The 26,057-nt window shown below is 39.7% G+C and overlaps 18 non-coding genes across 18 annotated transcripts; all 18 read right to left on the bottom strand.

Moving 5' to 3' along the window:
- Positions 1 to 590: 590 nt before the first annotated feature.
- Positions 591 to 709, bottom strand: LOC142357561 (5S ribosomal RNA). The gene has a single exon (XR_012761642.1). It is a non-coding gene; the product is annotated as a 5S ribosomal RNA (ribosomal RNA).
- A 1,324-nt stretch (positions 710 to 2,033) lies between these two features.
- On the bottom strand, positions 2,034 to 2,152 carry LOC142357560 (5S ribosomal RNA). The gene has a single exon (XR_012761641.1). It is a non-coding gene; the product is annotated as a 5S ribosomal RNA (ribosomal RNA).
- Positions 2,153 to 3,476: 1,324 nt separating this feature from the next.
- On the bottom strand, positions 3,477 to 3,595 carry LOC142357559 (5S ribosomal RNA). The gene has a single exon (XR_012761640.1). It is a non-coding gene; the product is annotated as a 5S ribosomal RNA (ribosomal RNA).
- A 1,324-nt stretch (positions 3,596 to 4,919) lies between these two features.
- LOC142357557 (5S ribosomal RNA) lies at positions 4,920 to 5,038 on the bottom strand. The gene has a single exon (XR_012761638.1). It is a non-coding gene; the product is annotated as a 5S ribosomal RNA (ribosomal RNA).
- Positions 5,039 to 6,362: 1,324 nt separating this feature from the next.
- LOC142357556 (5S ribosomal RNA) lies at positions 6,363 to 6,481 on the bottom strand. Its single transcript, XR_012761637.1, has one exon. It is a non-coding gene; the product is annotated as a 5S ribosomal RNA (ribosomal RNA).
- A 1,324-nt stretch (positions 6,482 to 7,805) lies between these two features.
- Positions 7,806 to 7,924, bottom strand: LOC142357555 (5S ribosomal RNA). The gene has a single exon (XR_012761636.1). It is a non-coding gene; the product is annotated as a 5S ribosomal RNA (ribosomal RNA).
- Positions 7,925 to 9,248: 1,324 nt separating this feature from the next.
- On the bottom strand, positions 9,249 to 9,367 carry LOC142357554 (5S ribosomal RNA). The gene has a single exon (XR_012761635.1). It is a non-coding gene; the product is annotated as a 5S ribosomal RNA (ribosomal RNA).
- Positions 9,368 to 10,691: 1,324 nt separating this feature from the next.
- On the bottom strand, positions 10,692 to 10,810 carry LOC142357553 (5S ribosomal RNA). The gene has a single exon (XR_012761634.1). It is a non-coding gene; the product is annotated as a 5S ribosomal RNA (ribosomal RNA).
- Positions 10,811 to 12,134: 1,324 nt separating this feature from the next.
- Positions 12,135 to 12,253, bottom strand: LOC142357552 (5S ribosomal RNA). The gene has a single exon (XR_012761633.1). It is a non-coding gene; the product is annotated as a 5S ribosomal RNA (ribosomal RNA).
- A 1,325-nt stretch (positions 12,254 to 13,578) lies between these two features.
- On the bottom strand, positions 13,579 to 13,697 carry LOC142357551 (5S ribosomal RNA). The gene has a single exon (XR_012761632.1). It is a non-coding gene; the product is annotated as a 5S ribosomal RNA (ribosomal RNA).
- A 1,324-nt stretch (positions 13,698 to 15,021) lies between these two features.
- LOC142357550 (5S ribosomal RNA) lies at positions 15,022 to 15,140 on the bottom strand. Its single transcript, XR_012761631.1, has one exon. It is a non-coding gene; the product is annotated as a 5S ribosomal RNA (ribosomal RNA).
- A 948-nt stretch (positions 15,141 to 16,088) lies between these two features.
- Positions 16,089 to 16,207, bottom strand: LOC142357549 (5S ribosomal RNA). Its single transcript, XR_012761630.1, has one exon. It is a non-coding gene; the product is annotated as a 5S ribosomal RNA (ribosomal RNA).
- Positions 16,208 to 17,532: 1,325 nt separating this feature from the next.
- LOC142357548 (5S ribosomal RNA) lies at positions 17,533 to 17,651 on the bottom strand. The gene has a single exon (XR_012761629.1). It is a non-coding gene; the product is annotated as a 5S ribosomal RNA (ribosomal RNA).
- A 1,700-nt stretch (positions 17,652 to 19,351) lies between these two features.
- LOC142357594 (5S ribosomal RNA) lies at positions 19,352 to 19,470 on the bottom strand. The gene has a single exon (XR_012761672.1). It is a non-coding gene; the product is annotated as a 5S ribosomal RNA (ribosomal RNA).
- A 1,324-nt stretch (positions 19,471 to 20,794) lies between these two features.
- On the bottom strand, positions 20,795 to 20,913 carry LOC142357582 (5S ribosomal RNA). The gene has a single exon (XR_012761661.1). It is a non-coding gene; the product is annotated as a 5S ribosomal RNA (ribosomal RNA).
- Positions 20,914 to 22,237: 1,324 nt separating this feature from the next.
- LOC142357570 (5S ribosomal RNA) lies at positions 22,238 to 22,356 on the bottom strand. Its single transcript, XR_012761650.1, has one exon. It is a non-coding gene; the product is annotated as a 5S ribosomal RNA (ribosomal RNA).
- Positions 22,357 to 23,492: 1,136 nt separating this feature from the next.
- On the bottom strand, positions 23,493 to 23,611 carry LOC142357558 (5S ribosomal RNA). Its single transcript, XR_012761639.1, has one exon. It is a non-coding gene; the product is annotated as a 5S ribosomal RNA (ribosomal RNA).
- Positions 23,612 to 24,935: 1,324 nt separating this feature from the next.
- Positions 24,936 to 25,054, bottom strand: LOC142357546 (5S ribosomal RNA). The gene has a single exon (XR_012761628.1). It is a non-coding gene; the product is annotated as a 5S ribosomal RNA (ribosomal RNA).
- Positions 25,055 to 26,057: the final 1,003 nt, after the last annotated feature.

Here is a 26,057-nt window from a genome sequence, read left to right as displayed (position 1 = left end):
TTTTTTGTGGGCACGCTCCACTTGAGCCATAATTTGGGATAAAATAAAAAAATTGGGCACAGCGAACCGTTTTGGTCAAGTTTTTACCGATTTCCAAAAAAGTATCCGCGCTCGATGAGGCTTAACTTTTTCGATCACCGAACATTGTTTTGGTCACCAAATCGTCAATTTTAGTCCGAATTGGCTCATTTTTTGTGGGCATGCTCCACTTGAGCCATAGATTGGGATAAAACAAAAAAATTGGGCACAGCGAACCGTTTTGGTCAAGTTTTTACCGATTTCCAAAAAAGTATCCGCGCTCGATGAGGCTTAACTTTTTCGATCACCGAACTTTGTTTTGGTCACCAAATCGTCAATTTTAGTCCGAATTGGCTCATTTTTTGTGGGCATGCTCCACTTGAGCCATAGATTGGGATAAAACAAAAAAATCTGGCACAGCGAACCATTTTGGACAAGTTTTTACCCATTTCCAAAAAAGTATCCGCGCTCGATGAGGCTTAACTTTTTCGATCACCGAGGCTTTTTGAGGCTCTAAAAAGTGTAAATATCGAATAAAAGTATTCTATGAGGTTTGAATACTCAAAAGAAAAAGCCTACAACACCTGGTGTTCCCAAGCGGTCACCCATCCAAGTACTAACCAGGCCCAATGTTGCTTAACTTCGGTGATCGGACGAGAACCGGTGCATTCAACATGGTATGGTCGTAGGCATTTGCGTGAGCGGGAGCGAATTTATATACAACAGTATTGTATTGTAGTCTTATATTCATATATAGGATTACTTTAACTGGCCGCCTTGCGGTTTGCAAAATAGTCACTTAATACATGCAATTTTAGCCACGGTTGTGTTATAATTTATGCAATTCGTAGCCAAACAGTGTATTATGACAAAAGCGCAAACTTTTTGCTTCCAACCATCCACAATACAGTGGAACGGCAGCAAAACAAAGCACAGATGGATTGGGTACGGGGAACCTGTATAACCGGACATTGAACCGGAAGCATGACTTCAGTGGGTTTAGGCCGGTAATTGGGAAAATCAGTGGCGAATTGCTTTTAGCCTAATTGTTGTGATAAACTTATTAAATAGGTAAGTATCAACTCTATTTGATAAGTTTTATTTGAATGCACTCTGCGTTAGCGGAGTGCAGCCTAAAGAATGGAACTGAGCGATTTGCACTAACTTAAAAGTTAGTTTAATAAAGGGAAAATTTACAATTAGTTTTGATGTTTCCGAGACAGTTCCAAATATCAAATATACAGTATACGCAAGCAGGGGAACTATTAGAATGGCCTTTACAAGTATATGGGGTGTGTTTGGAGCAATGGTTATTGCTGAAATTGTCATTTACAAAAAGTATCCGCGCTCGATGAGGCTTAACTTTTTCGATCACCGAACTTTGTTTTGATCACCAAATCGTCAATTTTAGTCCGAATTGGCTCATTTTTTGTGGGCACGCTCCACTTGAGCCATAATTTGGGATAAAATAAAAAAATTGGGCACAGCGAACCGTTTTGGTCAAGTTTTTACCGATTTCCAAAAAAGTATCCGCGCTCGATGAGGCTTAACTTTTTCGATCACCGAACTTTGTTTTGGTCACCAAATCGTCAATTTTAGTCCGAATTGGCTCATTTTTTGTGGGCATGCTCCACTTGAGCCATAGATTGGGATAAAACAAAAAAATTGGGCACAGCGAACCGTTTTGGTCAAGTTTTTACCGATTTCCAAAAAAGTATCCGCGCTCGATGAGGCTTAACTTTTTCGATCACCGAACTTTGTTTTGGTCACCAAATCGTCAATTTTAGTCCGAATTGGCTCATTTTTTGTGGGCATGCTCCACTTGAGCCATAGATTGGGATAAAACAAAAAAATCTGGCACAGCGAACCATTTTGGACAAGTTTTTACCCATTTCCAAAAAAGTATCCGCGCTCGATGAGGCTTAACTTTTTCGATCACCGAGGCTTTTTGAGGCTCTAAAAAGTGTAAATATCGAATAAAAGTATTCTATGAGGTTTGAATACTCAAAAGAAAAAGCCTACAACACCTGGTGTTCCCAAGCGGTCACCCATCCAAGTACTAACCAGGCCCAATGTTGCTTAACTTCGGTGATCGGACGAGAACCGGTGCATTCAACATGGTATGGTCGTAGGCATTTGCGTGAGCGGGAGCGAATTTATATACAACAGTATTGTATTGTAGTCTTATATTCATATATAGGATTACTTTAACTGGCCGCCTTGCGGTTTGCAAAATAGTCACTTAATACATGCAATTTTAGCCACGGTTGTGTTATAATTTATGCAATTCGTAGCCAAACAGTGTATTATGACAAAAGCGCAAACTTTTTGCTTCCAACCATCCACAATACAGTGGAACGGCAGCAAAACAAAGCACAGATGGATTGGGTACGGGGAACCTGTATAACCGGACATTGAACCGGAAGCATGACTTCAGTGGGTTTAGGCCGGTAATTGGGAAAATCAGTGGCGAATTGCTTTTAGCCTAATTGTTGTGATAAACTTATTAAATAGGTAAGTATCAACTCTATTTGATAAGTTTTATTTGAATGCACTCTGCGTTAGCGGAGTGCAGCCTAAAGAATGGAACTGAGCGATTTGCACTAACTTAAAAGTTAGTTTAATAAAGGGAAAATTTACAATTAGTTTTGATGTTTCCGAGACAGTTCCAAATATCAAATATACAGTATACGCAAGCAGGGGAACTATTAGAATGGCCTTTACAAGTATATGGGGTGTGTTTGGAGCAATGGTTATTGCTGAAATTGTCATTTACAAAAAGTATCCGCGCTCGATGAGGCTTAACTTTTTCGATCACCGAACTTTGTTTTGATCACCAAATCGTCAATTTTAGTCCGAATTGGCTCATTTTTTGTGGGCACGCTCCACTTGAGCCATAATTTGGGATAAAATAAAAAAATTGGGCACAGCGAACCGTTTTGGTCAAGTTTTTACCGATTTCCAAAAAAGTATCCGCGCTCGATGAGGCTTAACTTTTTCGATCACCGAACTTTGTTTTGGTCACCAAATCGTCAATTTTAGTCCGAATTGGCTCATTTTTTGTGGGCATGCTCCACTTGAGCCATAGATTGGGATAAAACAAAAAAATTGGGCACAGCGAACCGTTTTGGTCAAGTTTTTACCGATTTCCAAAAAAGTATCCGCGCTCGATGAGGCTTAACTTTTTCGATCACCGAACTTTGTTTTGGTCACCAAATCGTCAATTTTAGTCCGAATTGGCTCATTTTTTGTGGGCATGCTCCACTTGAGCCATAGATTGGGATAAAACAAAAAAATCTGGCACAGCGAACCATTTTGGACAAGTTTTTACCCATTTCCAAAAAAGTATCCGCGCTCGATGAGGCTTAACTTTTTCGATCACCGAGGCTTTTTGAGGCTCTAAAAAGTGTAAATATCGAATAAAAGTATTCTATGAGGTTTGAATACTCAAAAGAAAAAGCCTACAACACCTGGTGTTCCCAAGCGGTCACCCATCCAAGTACTAACCAGGCCCAATGTTGCTTAACTTCGGTGATCGGACGAGAACCGGTGCATTCAACATGGTATGGTCGTAGGCATTTGCGTGAGCGGGAGCGAATTTATATACAACAGTATTGTATTGTAGTCTTATATTCATATATAGGATTACTTTAACTGGCCGCCTTGCGGTTTGCAAAATAGTCACTTAATACATGCAATTTTAGCCACGGTTGTGTTATAATTTATGCAATTCGTAGCCAAACAGTGTATTATGACAAAAGCGCAAACTTTTTGCTTCCAACCATCCACAATACAGTGGAACGGCAGCAAAACAAAGCACAGATGGATTGGGTACGGGGAACCTGTATAACCGGACATTGAACCGGAAGCATGACTTCAGTGGGTTTAGGCCGGTAATTGGGAAAATCAGTGGCGAATTGCTTTTAGCCTAATTGTTGTGATAAACTTATTAAATAGGTAAGTATCAACTCTATTTGATAAGTTTTATTTGAATGCACTCTGCGTTAGCGGAGTGCAGCCTAAAGAATGGAACTGAGCGATTTGCACTAACTTAAAAGTTAGTTTAATAAAGGGAAAATTTACAATTAGTTTTGATGTTTCCGAGACAGTTCCAAATATCAAATATACAGTATACGCAAGCAGGGGAACTATTAGAATGGCCTTTACAAGTATATGGGGTGTGTTTGGAGCAATGGTTATTGCTGAAATTGTCATTTACAAAAAGTATCCGCGCTCGATGAGGCTTAACTTTTTCGATCACCGAACTTTGTTTTGATCACCAAATCGTCAATTTTAGTCCGAATTGGCTCATTTTTTGTGGGCACGCTCCACTTGAGCCATAATTTGGGATAAAATAAAAAAATTGGGCACAGCGAACCGTTTTGGTCAAGTTTTTACCGATTTCCAAAAAAGTATCCGCGCTCGATGAGGCTTAACTTTTTCGATCACCGAACTTTGTTTTGGTCACCAAATCGTCAATTTTAGTCCGAATTGGCTCATTTTTTGTGGGCATGCTCCACTTGAGCCATAGATTGGGATAAAACAAAAAAATTGGGCACAGCGAACCGTTTTGGTCAAGTTTTTACCGATTTCCAAAAAAGTATCCGCGCTCGATGAGGCTTAACTTTTTCGATCACCGAACTTTGTTTTGGTCACCAAATCGTCAATTTTAGTCCGAATTGGCTCATTTTTTGTGGGCATGCTCCACTTGAGCCATAGATTGGGATAAAACAAAAAAATCTGGCACAGCGAACCATTTTGGACAAGTTTTTACCCATTTCCAAAAAAGTATCCGCGCTCGATGAGGCTTAACTTTTTCGATCACCGAGGCTTTTTGAGGCTCTAAAAAGTGTAAATATCGAATAAAAGTATTCTATGAGGTTTGAATACTCAAAAGAAAAAGCCTACAACACCTGGTGTTCCCAAGCGGTCACCCATCCAAGTACTAACCAGGCCCAATGTTGCTTAACTTCGGTGATCGGACGAGAACCGGTGCATTCAACATGGTATGGTCGTAGGCATTTGCGTGAGCGGGAGCGAATTTATATACAACAGTATTGTATTGTAGTCTTATATTCATATATAGGATTACTTTAACTGGCCGCCTTGCGGTTTGCAAAATAGTCACTTAATACATGCAATTTTAGCCACGGTTGTGTTATAATTTATGCAATTCGTAGCCAAACAGTGTATTATGACAAAAGCGCAAACTTTTTGCTTCCAACCATCCACAATACAGTGGAACGGCAGCAAAACAAAGCACAGATGGATTGGGTACGGGGAACCTGTATAACCGGACATTGAACCGGAAGCATGACTTCAGTGGGTTTAGGCCGGTAATTGGGAAAATCAGTGGCGAATTGCTTTTAGCCTAATTGTTGTGATAAACTTATTAAATAGGTAAGTATCAACTCTATTTGATAAGTTTTATTTGAATGCACTCTGCGTTAGCGGAGTGCAGCCTAAAGAATGGAACTGAGCGATTTGCACTAACTTAAAAGTTAGTTTAATAAAGGGAAAATTTACAATTAGTTTTGATGTTTCCGAGACAGTTCCAAATATCAAATATACAGTATACGCAAGCAGGGGAACTATTAGAATGGCCTTTACAAGTATATGGGGTGTGTTTGGAGCAATGGTTATTGCTGAAATTGTCATTTACAAAAAGTATCCGCGCTCGATGAGGCTTAACTTTTTCGATCACCGAACTTTGTTTTGATCACCAAATCGTCAATTTTAGTCCGAATTGGCTCATTTTTTGTGGGCACGCTCCACTTGAGCCATAATTTGGGATAAAATAAAAAAATTGGGCACAGCGAACCGTTTTGGTCAAGTTTTTACCGATTTCCAAAAAAGTATCCGCGCTCGATGAGGCTTAACTTTTTCGATCACCGAACTTTGTTTTGGTCACCAAATCGTCAATTTTAGTCCGAATTGGCTCATTTTTTGTGGGCATGCTCCACTTGAGCCATAGATTGGGATAAAACAAAAAAATTGGGCACAGCGAACCGTTTTGGTCAAGTTTTTACCGATTTCCAAAAAAGTATCCGCGCTCGATGAGGCTTAACTTTTTCGATCACCGAACTTTGTTTTGGTCACCAAATCGTCAATTTTAGTCCGAATTGGCTCATTTTTTGTGGGCATGCTCCACTTGAGCCATAGATTGGGATAAAACAAAAAAATCTGGCACAGCGAACCATTTTGGACAAGTTTTTACCCATTTCCAAAAAAGTATCCGCGCTCGATGAGGCTTAACTTTTTCGATCACCGAGGCTTTTTGAGGCTCTAAAAAGTGTAAATATCGAATAAAAGTATTCTATGAGGTTTGAATACTCAAAAGAAAAAGCCTACAACACCTGGTGTTCCCAAGCGGTCACCCATCCAAGTACTAACCAGGCCCAATGTTGCTTAACTTCGGTGATCGGACGAGAACCGGTGCATTCAACATGGTATGGTCGTAGGCATTTGCGTGAGCGGGAGCGAATTTATATACAACAGTATTGTATTGTAGTCTTATATTCATATATAGGATTACTTTAACTGGCCGCCTTGCGGTTTGCAAAATAGTCACTTAATACATGCAATTTTAGCCACGGTTGTGTTATAATTTATGCAATTCGTAGCCAAACAGTGTATTATGACAAAAGCGCAAACTTTTTGCTTCCAACCATCCACAATACAGTGGAACGGCAGCAAAACAAAGCACAGATGGATTGGGTACGGGGAACCTGTATAACCGGACATTGAACCGGAAGCATGACTTCAGTGGGTTTAGGCCGGTAATTGGGAAAATCAGTGGCGAATTGCTTTTAGCCTAATTGTTGTGATAAACTTATTAAATAGGTAAGTATCAACTCTATTTGATAAGTTTTATTTGAATGCACTCTGCGTTAGCGGAGTGCAGCCTAAAGAATGGAACTGAGCGATTTGCACTAACTTAAAAGTTAGTTTAATAAAGGGAAAATTTACAATTAGTTTTGATGTTTCCGAGACAGTTCCAAATATCAAATATACAGTATACGCAAGCAGGGGAACTATTAGAATGGCCTTTACAAGTATATGGGGTGTGTTTGGAGCAATGGTTATTGCTGAAATTGTCATTTACAAAAAGTATCCGCGCTCGATGAGGCTTAACTTTTTCGATCACCGAACTTTGTTTTGATCACCAAATCGTCAATTTTAGTCCGAATTGGCTCATTTTTTGTGGGCACGCTCCACTTGAGCCATAATTTGGGATAAAATAAAAAAATTGGGCACAGCGAACCGTTTTGGTCAAGTTTTTACCGATTTCCAAAAAAGTATCCGCGCTCGATGAGGCTTAACTTTTTCGATCACCGAACTTTGTTTTGGTCACCAAATCGTCAATTTTAGTCCGAATTGGCTCATTTTTTGTGGGCATGCTCCACTTGAGCCATAGATTGGGATAAAACAAAAAAATTGGGCACAGCGAACCGTTTTGGTCAAGTTTTTACCGATTTCCAAAAAAGTATCCGCGCTCGATGAGGCTTAACTTTTTCGATCACCGAACTTTGTTTTGGTCACCAAATCGTCAATTTTAGTCCGAATTGGCTCATTTTTTGTGGGCATGCTCCACTTGAGCCATAGATTGGGATAAAACAAAAAAATCTGGCACAGCGAACCATTTTGGACAAGTTTTTACCCATTTCCAAAAAAGTATCCGCGCTCGATGAGGCTTAACTTTTTCGATCACCGAGGCTTTTTGAGGCTCTAAAAAGTGTAAATATCGAATAAAAGTATTCTATGAGGTTTGAATACTCAAAAGAAAAAGCCTACAACACCTGGTGTTCCCAAGCGGTCACCCATCCAAGTACTAACCAGGCCCAATGTTGCTTAACTTCGGTGATCGGACGAGAACCGGTGCATTCAACATGGTATGGTCGTAGGCATTTGCGTGAGCGGGAGCGAATTTATATACAACAGTATTGTATTGTAGTCTTATATTCATATATAGGATTACTTTAACTGGCCGCCTTGCGGTTTGCAAAATAGTCACTTAATACATGCAATTTTAGCCACGGTTGTGTTATAATTTATGCAATTCGTAGCCAAACAGTGTATTATGACAAAAGCGCAAACTTTTTGCTTCCAACCATCCACAATACAGTGGAACGGCAGCAAAACAAAGCACAGATGGATTGGGTACGGGGAACCTGTATAACCGGACATTGAACCGGAAGCATGACTTCAGTGGGTTTAGGCCGGTAATTGGGAAAATCAGTGGCGAAATGCTTTTAGCCTAATTGTTGTGATAAACTTATTAAATAGGTAAGTATCAACTCTATTTGATAAGTTTTATTTGAATGCACTCTGCGTTAGCGGAGTGCAGCCTAAAGAATGGAACTGAGCGATTTGCACTAACTTAAAAGTTAGTTTAATAAAGGGAAAATTTACAATTAGTTTTGATGTTTCCGAGACAGTTCCAAATATCAAATATACAGTATACGCAAGCAGGGGAACTATTAAAATGGCCTTTACAAGTATATGGGGTGTGTTTGGAGCAATGGTTATTGCTGAAATTGTCATTTACAAAAAGTATCCGCGCTCGATGAGGCTTAACTTTTTCGATCACCGAACTTTGTTTTGATCACCAAATCGTCAATTTTAGTCCGAATTGGCTCATTTTTTGTGGGCACGCTCCACTTGAGCCATAATTTGGGATAAAATAAAAAAATTGGGCACAGCGAACCGTTTTGGTCAAGTTTTTACCGATTTCCAAAAAAGTATCCGCGCTCGATGAGGCTTAACTTTTTCGATCACCGAACTTTGTTTTGGTCACCAAATCGTCAATTTTAGTCCGAATTGGCTCATTTTTTGTGGGCATGCTCCACTTGAGCCATAGATTGGGATAAAACAAAAAAATTGGGCACAGCGAACCGTTTTGGTCAAGTTTTTACCGATTTCCAAAAAAGTATCCGCGCTCGATGAGGCTTAACTTTTTCGATCACCGAACTTTGTTTTGGTCACCAAATCGTCAATTTTAGTCCGAATTGGCTCATTTTTTGTGGGCATGCTCCACTTGAGCCATAGATTGGGATAAAACAAAAAAATCTGGCACAGCGAACCATTTTGGACAAGTTTTTACCCATTTCCAAAAAAGTATCCGCGCTCGATGAGGCTTAACTTTTTCGATCACCGAGGCTTTTTGAGGCTCTAAAAAGTGTAAATATCGAATAAAAGTATTCTATGAGGTTTGAATACTCAAAAGAAAAAGCCTACAACACCTGGTGTTCCCAAGCGGTCACCCATCCAAGTACTAACCAGGCCCAATGTTGCTTAACTTCGGTGATCGGACGAGAACCGGTGCATTCAACATGGTATGGTCGTAGGCATTTGCGTGAGCGGGAGCGAATTTATATACAACAGTATTGTATTGTAGTCTTATATTCATATATAGGATTACTTTAACTGGCCGCCTTGCGGTTTGCAAAATAGTCACTTAATACATGCAATTTTAGCCACGGTTGTGTTATAATTTATGCAATTCGTAGCCAAACAGTGTATTATGACAAAAGCGCAAACTTTTTGCTTCCAACCATCCACAATACAGTGGAACGGCAGCAAAACAAAGCACAGATGGATTGGGTACGGGGAACCTGTATAACCGGACATTGAACCGGAAGCATGACTTCAGTGGGTTTAGGCCGGTAATTGGGAAAATCAGTGGCGAATTGCTTTTAGCCTAATTGTTGTGATAAACTTATTAAATAGGTAAGTATCAACTCTATTTGATAAGTTTTATTTGAATGCACTCTGCGTTAGCGGAGTGCAGCCTAAAGAATGGAACTGAGCGATTTGCACTAACTTAAAAGTTAGTTTAATAAAGGGAAAATTTACAATTAGTTTTGATGTTTCCGAGACAGTTCCAAATATCAAATATACAGTATACGCAAGCAGGGGAACTATTAAAATGGCCTTTACAAGTATATGGGGTGTGTTTGGAGCAATGGTTATTGCTGAAATTGTCATTTACAAAAAGTATCCGCGCTCGATGAGGCTTAACTTTTTCGATCACCGAACTTTGTTTTGATCACCAAATCGTCAATTTTAGTCCGAATTGGCTCATTTTTTGTGGGCACGCTCCACTTGAGCCATAATTTGGGATAAAATAAAAAAATTGGGCACAGCGAACCGTTTTGGTCAAGTTTTTACCGATTTCCAAAAAAGTATCCGCGCTCGATGAGGCTTAACTTTTTCGATCACCGAACTTTGTTTTGGTCACCAAATCGTCAATTTTAGTCCGAATTGGCTCATTTTTTGTGGGCATGCTCCACTTGAGCCATAGATTGGGATAAAACAAAAAAATTGGGCACAGCGAACCGTTTTGGTCAAGTTTTTACCGATTTCCAAAAAAGTATCCGCGCTCGATGAGGCTTAACTTTTTCGATCACCGAACTTTGTTTTGGTCACCAAATCGTCAATTTTAGTCCGAATTGGCTCATTTTTTGTGGGCATGCTCCACTTGAGCCATAGATTGGGATAAAACAAAAAAATCTGGCACAGCGAACCATTTTGGACAAGTTTTTACCCATTTCCAAAAAAGTATCCGCGCTCGATGAGGCTTAACTTTTTCGATCACCGAGGCTTTTTGAGGCTCTAAAAAGTGTAAATATCGAATAAAAGTATTCTATGAGGTTTGAATACTCAAAAGAAAAAGCCTACAACACCTGGTGTTCCCAAGCGGTCACCCATCCAAGTACTAACCAGGCCCAATGTTGCTTAACTTCGGTGATCGGACGAGAACCGGTGCATTCAACATGGTATGGTCGTAGGCATTTGCGTGAGCGGGAGCGAATTTATATACAACAGTATTGTATTGTAGTCTTATATTCATATATAGGATTACTTTAACTGGCCGCCTTGCGGTTTGCAAAATAGTCACTTAATACATGCAATTTTAGCCACGGTTGTGTTATAATTTATGCAATTCGTAGCCAAACAGTGTATTATGACAAAAGCGCAAACTTTTTGCTTCCAACCATCCACAATACAGTGGAACGGCAGCAAAACAAAGCACAGATGGATTGGGTACGGGGAACCTGTATAACCGGACATTGAACCGGAAGCATGACTTCAGTGGGTTTAGGCCGGTAATTGGGAAAATCAGTGGCGAATTGCTTTTAGCCTAATTGTTGTGATAAACTTATTAAATAGGTAAGTATCAACTCTATTTGATAAGTTTTATTTGAATGCACTCTGCGTTAGCGGAGTGCAGCCTAAAGAATGGAACTGAGCGATTTGCACTAACTTAAAAGTTAGTTTAATAAAGGGAAAATTTACAATTAGTTTTGATGTTTCCGAGACAGTTCCAAATATCAAATATACAGTATACGCAAGCAGGGGAACTATTAAAATGGCCTTTACAAGTATATGGGGTGTGTTTGGAGCAATGGTTATTGCTGAAATTGTCATTTACAAAAAGTATCCGCGCTCGATGAGGCTTAACTTTTTCGATCACCGAACTTTGTTTTGATCACCAAATCGTCAATTTTAGTCCGAATTGGCTCATTTTTTGTGGGCACGCTCCACTTGAGCCATAATTTGGGATAAAATAAAAAAATTGGGCACAGCGAACCGTTTTGGTCAAGTTTTTACCGATTTCCAAAAAAGTATCCGCGCTCGATGAGGCTTAACTTTTTCGATCACCGAACTTTGTTTTGGTCACCAAATCGTCAATTTTAGTCCGAATTGGCTCATTTTTTGTGGGCATGCTCCACTTGAGCCATAGATTGGGATAAAACAAAAAAATTGGGCACAGCGAACCGTTTTGGTCAAGTTTTTACCGATTTCCAAAAAAGTATCCGCGCTCGATGAGGCTTAACTTTTTCGATCACCGAACTTTGTTTTGGTCACCAAATCGTCAATTTTAGTCCGAATTGGCTCATTTTTTGTGGGCATGCTCCACTTGAGCCATAGATTGGGATAAAACAAAAAAATCTGGCACAGCGAACCATTTTGGACAAGTTTTTACCCATTTCCAAAAAAGTATCCGCGCTCGATGAGGCTTAACTTTTTCGATCACCGAGGCTTTTTGAGGCTCTAAAAAGTGTAAATATCGAATAAAAGTATTCTATGAGGTTTGAATACTCAAAAGAAAAAGCCTACAACACCTGGTGTTCCCAAGCGGTCACCCATCCAAGTACTAACCAGGCCCAATGTTGCTTAACTTCGGTGATCGGACGAGAACCGGTGCATTCAACATGGTATGGTCGTAGGCATTTGCGTGAGCGGGAGCGAATTTATATACAACAGTATTGTATTGTAGTCTTATATTCATATATAGGATTACTTTAACTGGCCGCCTTGCGGTTTGCAAAATAGTCACTTAATACATGCAATTTTAGCCACGGTTGTGTTATAATTTATGCAATTCGTAGCCAAACAGTGTATTATGACAAAAGCGCAAACTTTTTGCTTCCAACCATCCACAATACAGTGGAACGGCAGCAAAACAAAGCACAGATGGATTGGGTACGGGGAACCTGTATAACCGGACATTGAACCGGAAGCATGACTTCAGTGGGTTTAGGCCGGTAATTGGGAAAATCAGTGGCGAATTGCTTTTAGCCTAATTGTTGTGATAAACTTATTAAATAGGTAAGTATCAACTCTATTTGATAAGTTTTATTTGAATGCACTCTGCGTTAGCGGAGTGCAGCCTAAAGAATGGAACTGAGCGATTTGCACTAACTTAAAAGTTAGTTTAATAAAGGGAAAATTTACAATTAGTTTTGATGTTTCCGAGACAGTTCCAAATATCAAATATACAGTATACGCAAGCAGGGGAACTATTAGAATGGCCTTTACAAGTATATGGGGTGTGTTTGGAGCAATGGTTATTGCTGAAATTGTCATTTACAAAAAGTATCCGCGCTCGATGAGGCTTAACTTTTTCGATCACCGAACTTTGTTTTGATCACCAAATCGTCAATTTTAGTCCGAATTGGCTCATTTTTTGTGGGCACGCTCCACTTGAGCCATAATTTGGAATAAAATAAAAAAATTGGGCACAGCGAACCGTTTTGGTCAAGTTTTTACCGATTTCCAAAAAAGTATCCGCGCTCGATGAGGCTTAACTTTTTCGATCACCGAACTTTGTTTTGGTCACCAAATCGTCAATTTTAGTCCGAATTGGCTCATTTTTTGTGGGCATGCTCCACTTGAGCCATAGATTGGGATAAAACAAAAAAATTGGGCACAGCGAACCGTTTTGGTCAAGTTTTTTACCGATTTCCAAAAAAGTATCCGCGCTCGATGAGGCTTAACTTTTTCGATCACCGAACTTTGTTTTGGTCACCAAATCGTCAATTTTAGTCCGAATTGGCTCATTTTTTGTGGGCATGCTCCACTTGAGCCATAGATTGGGATAAAACAAAAAAATCTGGCACAGCGAACCATTTTGGACAAGTTTTTACCCATTTCCAAAAAAGTATCCGCGCTCGATGAGGCTTAACTTTTTCGATCACCGAGGCTTTTTGAGGCTCTAAAAAGTGTAAATATCGAATAAAAGTATTCTATGAGGTTTGAATACTCAAAAGAAAAAGCCTACAACACCTGGTGTTCCCAAGCGGTCACCCATCCAAGTACTAACCAGGCCCAATGTTGCTTAACTTCGGTGATCGGACGAGAACCGGTGCATTCAACATGGTATGGTCGTAGGCATTTGCGTGAGCGGGAGCGAATTTATATACAACAGTATTGTATTGTAGTGTTATATTCATATATAGGATTACTTTAACTGGCCGCCTTGCGGTTTGCAAAATAGTCACTTAATACATGCAATTTTAGCCACGGTTGTGTTATAATTTATGCAATTCGTAGCCAAACAGTGTATTATGACAAAAGCGCAAACTTTTTGCTTCCAACCATCCACAATACAGTGGAACGGCAGCAAAACAAAGCACAGATGGATTGGGTACGGGGAACCTGTATAACCGGACATTGAACCGGAAGCATGACTTCAGTGGGTTTAGGCCGGTAATTGGGAAAATCAGTGGCGAATTGCTTTTAGCCTAATTGTTGTGATAAACTTATTAAATAGGTAAGTATCAACTCTATTTGATAAGTTTTATTTGAATGCACTCTGCGTTAGCGGAGTGCAGCCTAAAGAATGGAACTGAGCGATTTGCACTAACTTAAAAGTTAGTTTAATAAAGGGAAAATTTACAATTAGTTTTGATGTTTCCGAGACAGTTCCAAATATCAAATATACAGTATACGCAAGCAGGGGAACTATTAAAATGGCCTTTACAAGTATATGGGGTGTGTTTGGAGCAATGGTTATTGCTGAAATTGTCATTTACAAAAAGTATCCGCGCTCGATGAGGCTTAACTTTTTCGATCACCGAACTTTGTTTTGATCACCAAATCGTCAATTTTAGTCCGAATTGGCTCATTTTTTGTGGGCACGCTCCACTTGAGCCATAATTTGGGATAAAATAAAAAAATTGGGCACAGCGAACCGTTTTGGTCAAGTTTTTACCGATTTCCAAAAAAGTATCCGCGCTCGATGAGGCTTAACTTTTTCGATCACCGAACTTTGTTTTGGTCACCAAATCGTCAATTTTAGTCCGAATTGGCTCATTTTTTGTGGGCATGCTCCACTTGAGCCATAGATTGGGATAAAACAAAAAAATTGGGCACAGCGAACCGTTTTGGTCAAGTTTTTACCGATTTCCAAAAAAGTATCCGCGCTCGATGAGGCTTAACTTTTTCGATCACCGAACTTTGTTTTGGTCACCAAATCGTCAATTTTAGTCCGAATTGGCTCATTTTTTGTGGGCATGCTCCACTTGAGCCATAGATTGGGATAAAACAAAAAAATCTGGCACAGCGAACCATTTTGGACAAGTTTTTACCCATTTCCAAAAAAGTATCCGCGCTCGATGAGGCTTAACTTTTTCGATCACCGAGGCTTTTTGAGGCTCTAAAAAGTGTAAATATCGAATAAAAGTATTCTATGAGGTTTGAATACTCAAAAGAAAAAGCCTACAACACCTGGTGTTCCCAAGCGGTCACCCATCCAAGTACTAACCAGGCCCAATGTTGCTTAACTTCGGTGATCGGACGAGAACCGGTGCATTCAACATGGTATGGTCGTAGGCATTTGCGTGAGCGGGAGCGAATTTATATACAACAGTATTGTATTGTAGTCTTATATTCATATATAGGATTACTTTAACTGGCCGCCTTGCGGTTTGCAAAATAGTCACTTAATACATGCAATTTTAGCCACGGTTGTGTTATAATTTATGCAATTCGTAGCCAAACAGTGTATTATGACAAAAGCGCAAACTTTTTGCTTCCAACCATCCACAATACAGTGGAACGGCAGCAAAACAAAGCACAGATGGATTGGGTACGGGGAACCTGTATAACCGGACATTGAACCGGAAGCATGACTTCAGTGGGTTTAGGCCGGTAATTGGGAAAATCAGTGGCGAATTGCTTTTAGCCTAATTGTTGTGATAAACTTATTAAATAGGTAAGTATCAACTCTATTTGATAAGTTTTATTTGAATGCACTCTGCGTTAGCGGAGTGCAGCCTAAAGAATGGAACTGAGCGATTTGCACTAACTTAAAAGTTAGTTTAATAAAGGGAAAATTTACAATTAGTTTTGATGTTTCCGAGACAGTTCCAAATATCAAATATACAGTATACGCAAGCAGGGGAACTATTAGAATGGCCTTTACAAGTATATGGGGTGTGTTTGGAGCAATGGTTATTGCTGAAATTGTCATTTACAAAAAGTATCCGCGCTCGATGAGGCTTAACTTTTTCGATCACCGAACTTTGTTTTGGTCACCAAATCGTCAATTTTAGTCCGAATTGGCTCATTTTTTGTGGGCATGCTCCACTTGAGCCATAGATTGGGATAAAACAAAAAAATCTGGCACAGCGAACCATTTTGGACAAGTTTTTACCCATTTCCAAAAAAGTATCCGCGCTCGATGAGGCTTAACTTTTTCGATCACCGAGGCTTTTTGAGGCTCTAAAAAGTGTAAATATCGAATAAAAGTATTCTATGAGGTTTGAATACTCAAAAGAAAAAGCCTACAACACCTGGTGTTCCCAAGCGGTCACCCATCCAAGTACTAACCAGGCCCAATGTTGCTTAACTTCGGTGATCGGACGAGAACCGGTGCATTCAACATGGTATGGTCGTAGGCATTTGCGTGAGCGGGAGCGAATTTATATACAACAGTATTGTATTGTAGTCTTATATTCATATATAGGATTACTTTAACTGGCCGCCTTGCGGTTTGCAAAATAGTCACTTAATACATGCAATTTTAGCCACGGTTGTGTTATAATTTATGCAATTCGTAGCCAAACAGTGTATTATGACAAAAGCGCAAACTTTTTGCTTCCAACCATCCACAATACAGTGGAACGGCAGCAAAACAAAGCACAGATGGATTGGGTACGGGGAACCTGTATAACCGGACATTGAACCGGAAGCATGACTTCAGTGGGTTTAGGCCGGTAATTGGGAAAATCAGTGGCGAATTGCTTTTAGCCTAATTGTTGTGATAAACTTATTAAATAGGTAAGTATCAACTCTATTTGATAAGTTTTATTTGAATGCACTCTGCGTTAGCGGAGTGCAGCCTAAAGAATGGAACTGAGCGATTTGCACTAACTTAAAAGTTAGTTTAATAAAGGGAAAATTTACAATTAGTTTTGATGTTTCCGAGACAGTTCCAAATATCAAATATACAGTATACGCAAGCAGGGGAACTATTAGAATGGCCTTTACAAGTATATGGGGTGTGTTTGGAGCAATGGTTATTGCTGAAATTGTCATTTACAAAAAGTATCCGCGCTCGATGAGGCTTAACTTTTTCGATCACCGAACTTTGTTTTGATCACCAAATCGTCAATTTTAGTCCGAATTGGCTCATTTTTTGTGGGCACGCTCCACTTGAGCCATAATTTGGAATAAAATAAAAAAATTGGGCACAGCGAACCGTTTTGGTCAAGTTTTTACCGATTTCCAAAAAAGTATCCGCGCTCGATGAGGCTTAACTTTTTCGATCACCGAACTTTGTTTTGGTCACCAAATCGTCAATTTTAGTCCGAATTGGCTCATTTTTTGTGGGCATGCTCCACTTGAGCCATAGATTGGGATAAAACAAAAAAATTGGGCACAGCGAACCGTTTTGGTCAAGTTTTTTACCGATTTCCAAAAAAGTATCCGCGCTCGATGAGGCTTAACTTTTTCGATCACCGAACTTTGTTTTGGTCACCAAATCGTCAATTTTAGTCCGAATTGGCTCATTTTTTGTGGGCATGCTCCACTTGAGCCATAGATTGGGATAAAACAAAAAAATCTGGCACAGCGAACCATTTTGGACAAGTTTTTACCCATTTCCAAAAAAGTATCCGCGCTCGATGAGGCTTAACTTTTTCGATCACCGAGGCTTTTTGAGGCTCTAAAAAGTGTAAATATCGAATAAAAGTATTCTATGAGGTTTGAATACTCAAAAGAAAAAGCCTACAACACCTGGTGTTCCCAAGCGGTCACCCATCCAAGTACTAACCAGGCCCAATGTTGCTTAACTTCGGTGATCGGACGAGAACCGGTGCATTCAACATGGTATGGTCGTAGGCATTTGCGTGAGCGGGAGCGAATTTATATACAACAGTATTGTATTGTAGTCTTATATTCATATATAGGATTACTTTAACTGGCCGCCTTGCGGTTTGCAAAATAGTCACTTAATACATGCAATTTTAGCCACGGTTGTGTTATAATTTATGCAATTCGTAGCCAAACAGTGTATTATGACAAAAGCGCAAACTTTTTGCTTCCAACCATCCACAATACAGTGGAACGGCAGCAAAACAAAGCACAGATGGATTGGGTACGGGGAACCTGTATAACCGGACATTGAACCGGAAGCATGACTTCAGTGGGTTTAGGCCGGTAATTGGGAAAATCAGTGGCGAATTGCTTTTAGCCTAATTGTTGTGATAAACTTATTAAATAGGTAAGTATCAACTCTATTTGATAAGTTTTATTTGAATGCACTCTGCGTTAGCGGAGTGCAGCCTAAAGAATGGAACTGAGCGATTTGCACTAACTTAAAAGTTAGTTTAATAAAGGGAAAATTTACAATTAGTTTTGATGTTTCCGAGACAGTTCCAAATATCAAATATACAGTATACGCAAGCAGGGGAACTATTAGAATGGCCTTTACAAGTATATGGGGTGTGTTTGGAGCAATGGTTATTGCTGAAATTGTCATTTACAAAAAGTATCCGCGCTCGATGAGGCTTAACTTTTTCGATCACCGAACTTTGTTTTGATCACCAAATCGTCAATTTTAGTCCGAATTGGCTCATTTTTTGTGGGCACGCTCCACTTGAGCCATAATTTGGGATAAAATAAAAAAATTGGGCACAGCGAACCGTTTTGGTCAAGTTTTTACCGATTTCCAAAAAAGTATCCGCGCTCGATGAGGCTTAACTTTTTCGATCACCGAACTTTGTTTTGGTCACCAAATCGTCAATTTTAGTCCGAATTGGCTCATTTTTTGTGGGCATGCTCCACTTGAGCCATAGATTGGGATAAAACAAAAAAATTGGGCACAGCGAACCGTTTTGGTCAAGTTTTTACCGATTTCCAAAAAAGTATCCGCGCTCGATGAGGCTTAACTTTTTCGATCACCGAACTTTGTTTTGATCACCAAATCGTCAATTTTAGTCCGAATTGGCTCATTTTTTGTGGGCACGCTCCACTTGAGCCATAATTTGGGATAAAATAAAAAAATTGGGCACAGCGAACCGTTTTGGTCAAGTTTTTACCGATTTCCAAAAAAGTATCCGCGCTCGATGAGGCTTAACTTTTTCGATCACCGAACTTTGTTTTGGTCACCAAATCGTCAATTTTAGTCCGAATTGGCTCATTTTTTGTGGGCATGCTCCACTTGAGCCATAGATTGGGATAAAACAAAAAAATTGGGCACAGCGAACCGTTTTGGTCAAGTTTTTACCGATTTCCAAAAAAGTATCCGCGCTCGATGAGGCTTAACTTTTTCGATCACCGAACTTTGTTTTGGTCACCAAATCGTCAATTTTAGTCCGAATTGGCTCATTTTTTGTGGGCATGCTCCACTTGAGCCATAGATTGGGATAAAACAAAAAAATCTGGCACAGCGAACCATTTTGGACAAGTTTTTACCCATTTCCAAAAAAGTATCCGCGCTCGATGAGGCTTAACTTTTTCGATCACCGAGGCTTTTTGAGGCTCTAAAAAGTGTAAATATCGAATAAAAGTATTCTATGAGGTTTGAATACTCAAAAGAAAAAGCCTACAACACCTGGTGTTCCCAAGCGGTCACCCATCCAAGTACTAACCAGGCCCAATGTTGCTTAACTTCGGTGATCGGACGAGAACCGGTGCATTCAACATGGTATGGTCGTAGGCATTTGCGTGAGCGGGAGCGAATTTATATACAACAGTATTGTATTGTAGTCTTATATTCATATATAGGATTACTTTAACTGGCCGCCTTGCGGTTTGCAAAATAGTCACTTAATACATGCAATTTTAGCCACGGTTGTGTTATAATTTATGCAATTCGTAGCCAAACAGTGTATTATGACAAAAGCGCAAACTTTTTGCTTCCAACCATCCACAATACAGTGGAACGGCAGCAAAACAAAGCACAGATGGATTGGGTACGGGGAACCTGTATAACCGGACATTGAACCGGAAGCATGACTTCAGTGGGTTTAGGCCGGTAATTGGGAAAATCAGTGGCGAATTGCTTTTAGCCTAATTGTTGTGATAAACTTATTAAATAGGTAAGTATCAACTCTATTTGATAAGTTTTATTTGAATGCACTCTGCGTTAGCGGAGTGCAGCCTAAAGAATGGAACTGAGCGATTTGCACTAACTTAAAAGTTAGTTTAATAAAGGGAAAATTTACAATTAGTTTTGATGTTTCCGAGACAGTTCCAAATATCAAATATACAGTATACGCAAGCAGGGGAACTATTAGAATGGCCTTTACAAGTATATGGGGTGTGTTTGGAGCAATGGTTATTGCTGAAATTGTCATTTACAAAAAGTATCCGCGCTCGATGAGGCTTAACTTTTTCGATCACCGAACTTTGTTTTGATCACCAAATCGTCAATTTTAGTCCGAATTGGCTCATTTTTTGTGGGCACGCTCCACTTGAGCCATAATTTGGGATAAAATAAAAAAATTGGGCACAGCGAACCGTTTTGGTCAAGTTTTTACCGATTTCCAAAAAAGTATCCGCGCTCGATGAGGCTTAACTTTTTCGATCACCGAACTTTGTTTTGGTCACCAAATCGTCAATTTTAGTCCGAATTGGCTCATTTTTTGTGGGCATGCTCCACTTGAGCCATAGATTGGGATAAAACAAAAAAATTGGGCACAGCGAACCGTTTTGGTCAAGTTTTTACCGATTTCCAAAAAAGTATCCGCGCTCGATGAGGCTTAACTTTTTCGATCACCGAACTTTGTTTTGGTCACCAAATCGTCAATTTTAGTCCGAATTGGCTCATTTTTTGTGGGCATGCTCCACTTGAGCCATAGATTGGGATAAAACAAAAAAATCTGGCACAGCGAACCATTTTGGACAAGTTTTTACCCATTTCCAAAAAAGTATCCGCGCTCGATGAGGCTTAACTTTTTCGATCACCGAGGCTTTTTGAGGCTCTAAAAAGTGTAAATATCGAATAAAAGTATTCTATGAGGTTTGAATACTCAAAAGAAAAAGCCTACAACACCTGGTGTTCCCAAGCGGTCACCCATCCAAGTACTAACCAGGCCCAATGTTGCTTAACTTCGGTGATCGGACGAGAACCGGTGCATTCAACATGGTATGGTCGTAGGCATTTGCGTGAGCGGGAGCGAATTTATATACAACAGTATTGTATTGTAGTCTTATATTCATATATAGGATTACTTTAACTGGCCGCCTTGCGGTTTGCAAAATAGTCACTTAATACATGCAATTTTAGCCACGGTTGTGTTATAATTTATGCAATTCGTAGCCAAACAGTGTATTATGACAAAAGCGCAAACTTTTTGCTTCCAACCATCCACAATACAGTGGAACGGCAGCAAAACAAAGCACAGATGGATTGGGTACGGGGAACCTGTATAACCGGACATTGAACCGGAAGCATGACTTCAGTGGGTTTAGGCCGGTAATTGGGAAAATCAGTGGCGAATTGCTTTTAGCCTAATTGTTGTGATAAACTTATTAAATAGGTAAGTATCAACTCTATTTGATAAGTTTTATTTGAATGCACTCTGCGTTAGCGGAGTGCAGCCTAAAGAATGGAACTGAGCGATTTGCACTAACTTAAAAGTTAGTTTAATAAAGGGAAAATTTACAATTAGTTTTGATGTTTCCGAGACAGTTCCAAATATCAAATATACAGTATACGCAAGCAGGGGAACTATTAGAATGGCCTTTACAAGTATATGGGGTGTGTTTGGAGCAATGGTTATTGCTGAAATTGTCATTTACAAAAAGTATCCGCGCTCGATGAGGCTTAACTTTTTCGATCACCGAACTTTGTTTTGATCACCAAATCGTCAATTTTAGTCCGAATTGGCTCATTTTTTGTGGGCACGCTCCACTTGAGCCATAATTTGGGATAAAATAAAAAAATTGGGCACAGCGAACCGTTTTGGTCAAGTTTTTACCGATTTCCAAAAAAGTATCCGCGCTCGATGAGGCTTAACTTTTTCGATCACCGAACTTTGTTTTGGTCACCAAATCGTCAATTTTAGTCCGAATTGGCTCATTTTTTGTGGGCATGCTCCACTTGAGCCATAGATTGGGATAAAACAAAAAAATTGGGCACAGCGAACCGTTTTGGTCAAGTTTTTACCGATTTCCAAAAAAGTATCCGCGCTCGATGAGGCTTAACTTTTTCGATCACCGAACTTTGTTTTGGTCACCAAATCGTCAATTTTAGTCCGAATTGGCTCATTTTTTGTGGGCATGCTCCACTTGAGCCATAGATTGGGATAAAACAAAAAAATCTGGCACAGCGAACCATTTTGGACAAGTTTTTACCCATTTCCAAAAAAGTATCCGCGCTCGATGAGGCTTAACTTTTTCGATCACCGAGGCTTTTTGAGGCTCTAAAAAGTGTAAATATCGAATAAAAGTATTCTATGAGGTTTGAATACTCAAAAGAAAAAGCCTACAACACCTGGTGTTCCCAAGCGGTCACCCATCCAAGTACTAACCAGGCCCAATGTTGCTTAACTTCGGTGATCGGACGAGAACCGGTGCATTCAACATGGTATGGTCGTAGGCATTTGCGTGAGCGGGAGCGAATTTATATACAACAGTATTGTATTGTAGTCTTATATTCATATATAGGATTACTTTAACTGGCCGCCTTGCGGTTTGCAAAATAGTCACTTAATACATGCAATTTTAGCCACGGTTGTGTTATAATTTATGCAATTCGTAGCCAAACAGTGTATTATGACAAAAGCGCAAACTTTTTGCTTCCAACCATCCACAATACAGTGGAACGGCAGCAAAACAAAGCACAGATGGATTGGGTACGGGGAACCTGTATAACCGGACATTGAACCGGAAGCATGACTTCAGTGGGTTTAGGCCGGTAATTGGGAAAATCAGTGGCGAATTGCTTTTAGCCTAATTGTTGTGATAAACTTATTAAATAGGTAAGTATCAACTCTATTTGATAAGTTTTATTTGAATGCACTCTGCGTTAGCGGAGTGCAGCCTAAAGAATGGAACTGAGCGATTTGCACTAACTTAAAAGTTAGTTTAATAAAGGGAAAATTTACAATTAGTTTTGATGTTTCCGAGACAGTTCCAAATATCAAATATACAGTATACGCAAGCAGGGGAACTATTAGAATGGCCTTTACAAGTATATGGGGTGTGTTTGGAGCAATGGTTATTGCTGAAATTGTCATTTACAAAAAGTATCCGCGCTCGATGAGGCTTAACTTTTTCGATCACCGAACTTTGTTTTGATCACCAAATCGTCAATTTTAGTCCGAATTGGCTCATTTTTTGTGGGCACGCTCCACTTGAGCCATAATTTGGGATAAAATAAAAAAATTGGGCACAGCGAACCGTTTTGGTCAAGTTTTTACCGATTTCCAAAAAAGTATCCGCGCTCGATGAGGCTTAACTTTTTCGATCACCGAACTTTGTTTTGGTCACCAAATCGTCAATTTTAGTCCGAATTGGCTCATTTTTTGTGGGCATGCTCCACTTGAGCCATAGATTGGGATAAAACAAAAAAATCTGGCACAGCGAACCATTTTGGACAAGTTTTTACCCATTTCCAAAAAAGTATCCGCGCTCGATGAGGCTTAACTTTTTCGATCACCGAGGCTTTTTGAGGCTCTAAAAAGTGTAAATATCGAATAAAAGTATTCTATGAGGTTTGAATACTCAAAAGAAAAAGCCTACAACACCTGGTGTTCCCAAGCGGTCACCCATCCAAGTACTAACCAGGCCCAATGTTGCTTAACTTCGGTGATCGGACGAGAACCGGTGCATTCAACATGGTATGGTCGTAGGCATTTGCGTGAGCGGGAGCGAATTTATATACAACAGTATTGTATTGTAGTCTTATATTCATATATAGGATTACTTTAACTGGCCGCCTTGCGGTTTGCAAAATAGTCACTTAATACATGCAATTTTAGCCACGGTTGTGTTATAATTTATGCAATTCGTAGCCAAACAGTGTATTATGACAAAAGCGCAAACTTTTTGCTTCCAACCATCCACAATACAGTGGAACGGCAGCAAAACAAAGCACAGATGGATTGGGTACGGGGAACCTGTATAACCGGACATTGAACCGGAAGCATGACTTCAGTGGGTTTAGGCCGGTAATTGGGAAAATCAGTGGCGAATTGCTTTTAGCCTAATTGTTGTGATAAACTTATTAAATAGGTAAGTATCAACTCTATTTGATAAGTTTTATTTGAATGCACTCTGCGTTAGCGGAGTGCAGCCTAAAGAATGGAACTGAGCGATTTGCACTAACTTAAAAGTTAGTTTAATAAAGGGAAAATTTACAATTAGTTTTGATGTTTCCGAGACAGTTCCAAATATCAAATATACAGTATACGCAAGCAGGGGAACTATTAGAATGGCCTTTACAAGTATATGGGGTGTGTTTGGAGCAATGGTTATTGCTGAAATTGTCATTTACAAAAAGTATCCGCGCTCGATGAGGCTTAACTTTTTCGATCACCGAACTTTGTTTTGATCACCAAATCGTCAATTTTAGTCCGAATTGGCTCATTTTTTGTGGGCACGCTCCACTTGAGCCATAATTTGGGATAAAATAAAAAAATTGGGCACAGCGAACCGTTTTGGTCAAGTTTTTACCGATTTCCAAAAAAGTATCCGCGCTCGATGAGGCTTAACTTTTTCGATCACCGAACTTTGTTTTGGTCACCAAATCGTCAATTTTAGTCCGAATTGGCTCATTTTTTGTGGGCATGCTCCACTTGAGCCATAGATTGGGATAAAACAAAAAAATTGGGCACAGCGAACCGTTTTGGTCAAGTTTTTACCGATTTCCAAAAAAGTATCCGCGCTCGATGAGGCTTAACTTTTTCGATCACCGAACTTTGTTTTGGTCACCAAATCGTCAATTTTAGTCCGAATTGGCTCATTTTTTGTGGGCATGCTCCACTTGAGCCATAGATTGGGATAAAACAAAAAAATCTGGCACAGCGAACCATTTTGGACAAGTTTTTACCCATTTCCAAAAAAGTATCCGCGCTCGATGAGGCTTAACTTTTTCGATCACCGAGGCTTTTTGAGGCTCTAAAAAGTGTAAATATCGAATAAAAGTATTCTATGAGGTTTGAATACTCAAAAGAAAAAGCCTACAACACCTGGTGTTCCCAAGCGGTCACCCATCCAAGTACTAACCAGGCCCAATGTTGCTTAACTTCGGTGATCGGACGAGAACCGGTGCATTCAACATGGTATGGTCGTAGGCATTTGCGTGAGCGGGAGCGAATTTATATACAACAGTATTGTATTGTAGTCTTATATTCATATATAGGATTACTTTAACTGGCCGCCTTGCGGTTTGCAAAATAGTCACTTAATACATGCAATTTTAGCCACGGTTGTGTTATAATTTATGCAATTCGTAGCCAAACAGTGTATTATGACAAAAGCGCAAACTTTTTGCTTCCAACCATCCACAATACAGTGGAACGGCAGCAAAACAAAGCACAGATGGATTGGGTACGGGGAACCTGTATAACCGGACATTGAACCGGAAGCATGACTTCAGTGGGTTTAGGCCGGTAATTGGGAAAATCAGTGGCGAATTGCTTTTAGCCTAATTGTTGTGATAAACTTATTAAATAGGTAAGTATCAACTCTATTTGATAAGTTTTATTTGAATGCACTCTGCGTTAGCGGAGTGCAGCCTAAAGAATGGAACTGAGCGATTTGCACTAACTTAAAAGTTAGTTTAATAAAGGGAAAATTTACAATTAGTTTTGATGTTTCCGAGACAGTTCCAAATATCAAATATACAGTATACGCAAGCAGGGGAACTATTAGAATGGCCTTTACAAGTATATGGGGTGTGTTTGGAGCAATGGTTATTGCTGAAATTGTCATTTACAAAAAGTATCCGCGCTCGATGAGGCTTAACTTTTTCGATCACCGAACTTTGTTTTGATCACCAAATCGTCAATTTTAGTCCGAATTGGCTCATTTTTTGTGGGCACGCTCCACTTGAGCCATAATTTGGGATAAAATAAAAAAATTGGGCACAGCGAACCGTTTTGGTCAAGTTTTTACCGATTTCCAAAAAAGTATCCGCGCTCGATGAGGCTTAACTTTTTCGATCACCGAACTTTGTTTTGGTCACCAAATCGTCAATTTTAGTCCGAATTGGCTCATTTTTTGTGGGCATGCTCCACTTGAGCCATAGATTGGGATAAAACAAAAAAATCTGGCACAGCGAACCATTTTGGACAAGT

Source organism: Convolutriloba macropyga, unplaced genomic scaffold, assembly GCF_964194025.1.
Source record: "Convolutriloba macropyga unplaced genomic scaffold, txConMacr16.3 SCAFFOLD_996, whole genome shotgun sequence".
NCBI lineage: Eukaryota > Metazoa > Xenacoelomorpha > Acoela > Convolutidae > Convolutriloba > Convolutriloba macropyga.
The sequence above is the reverse complement of the archived record's forward strand: the minus strand, read 5'-3'. Positions and strand labels throughout refer to the sequence as shown.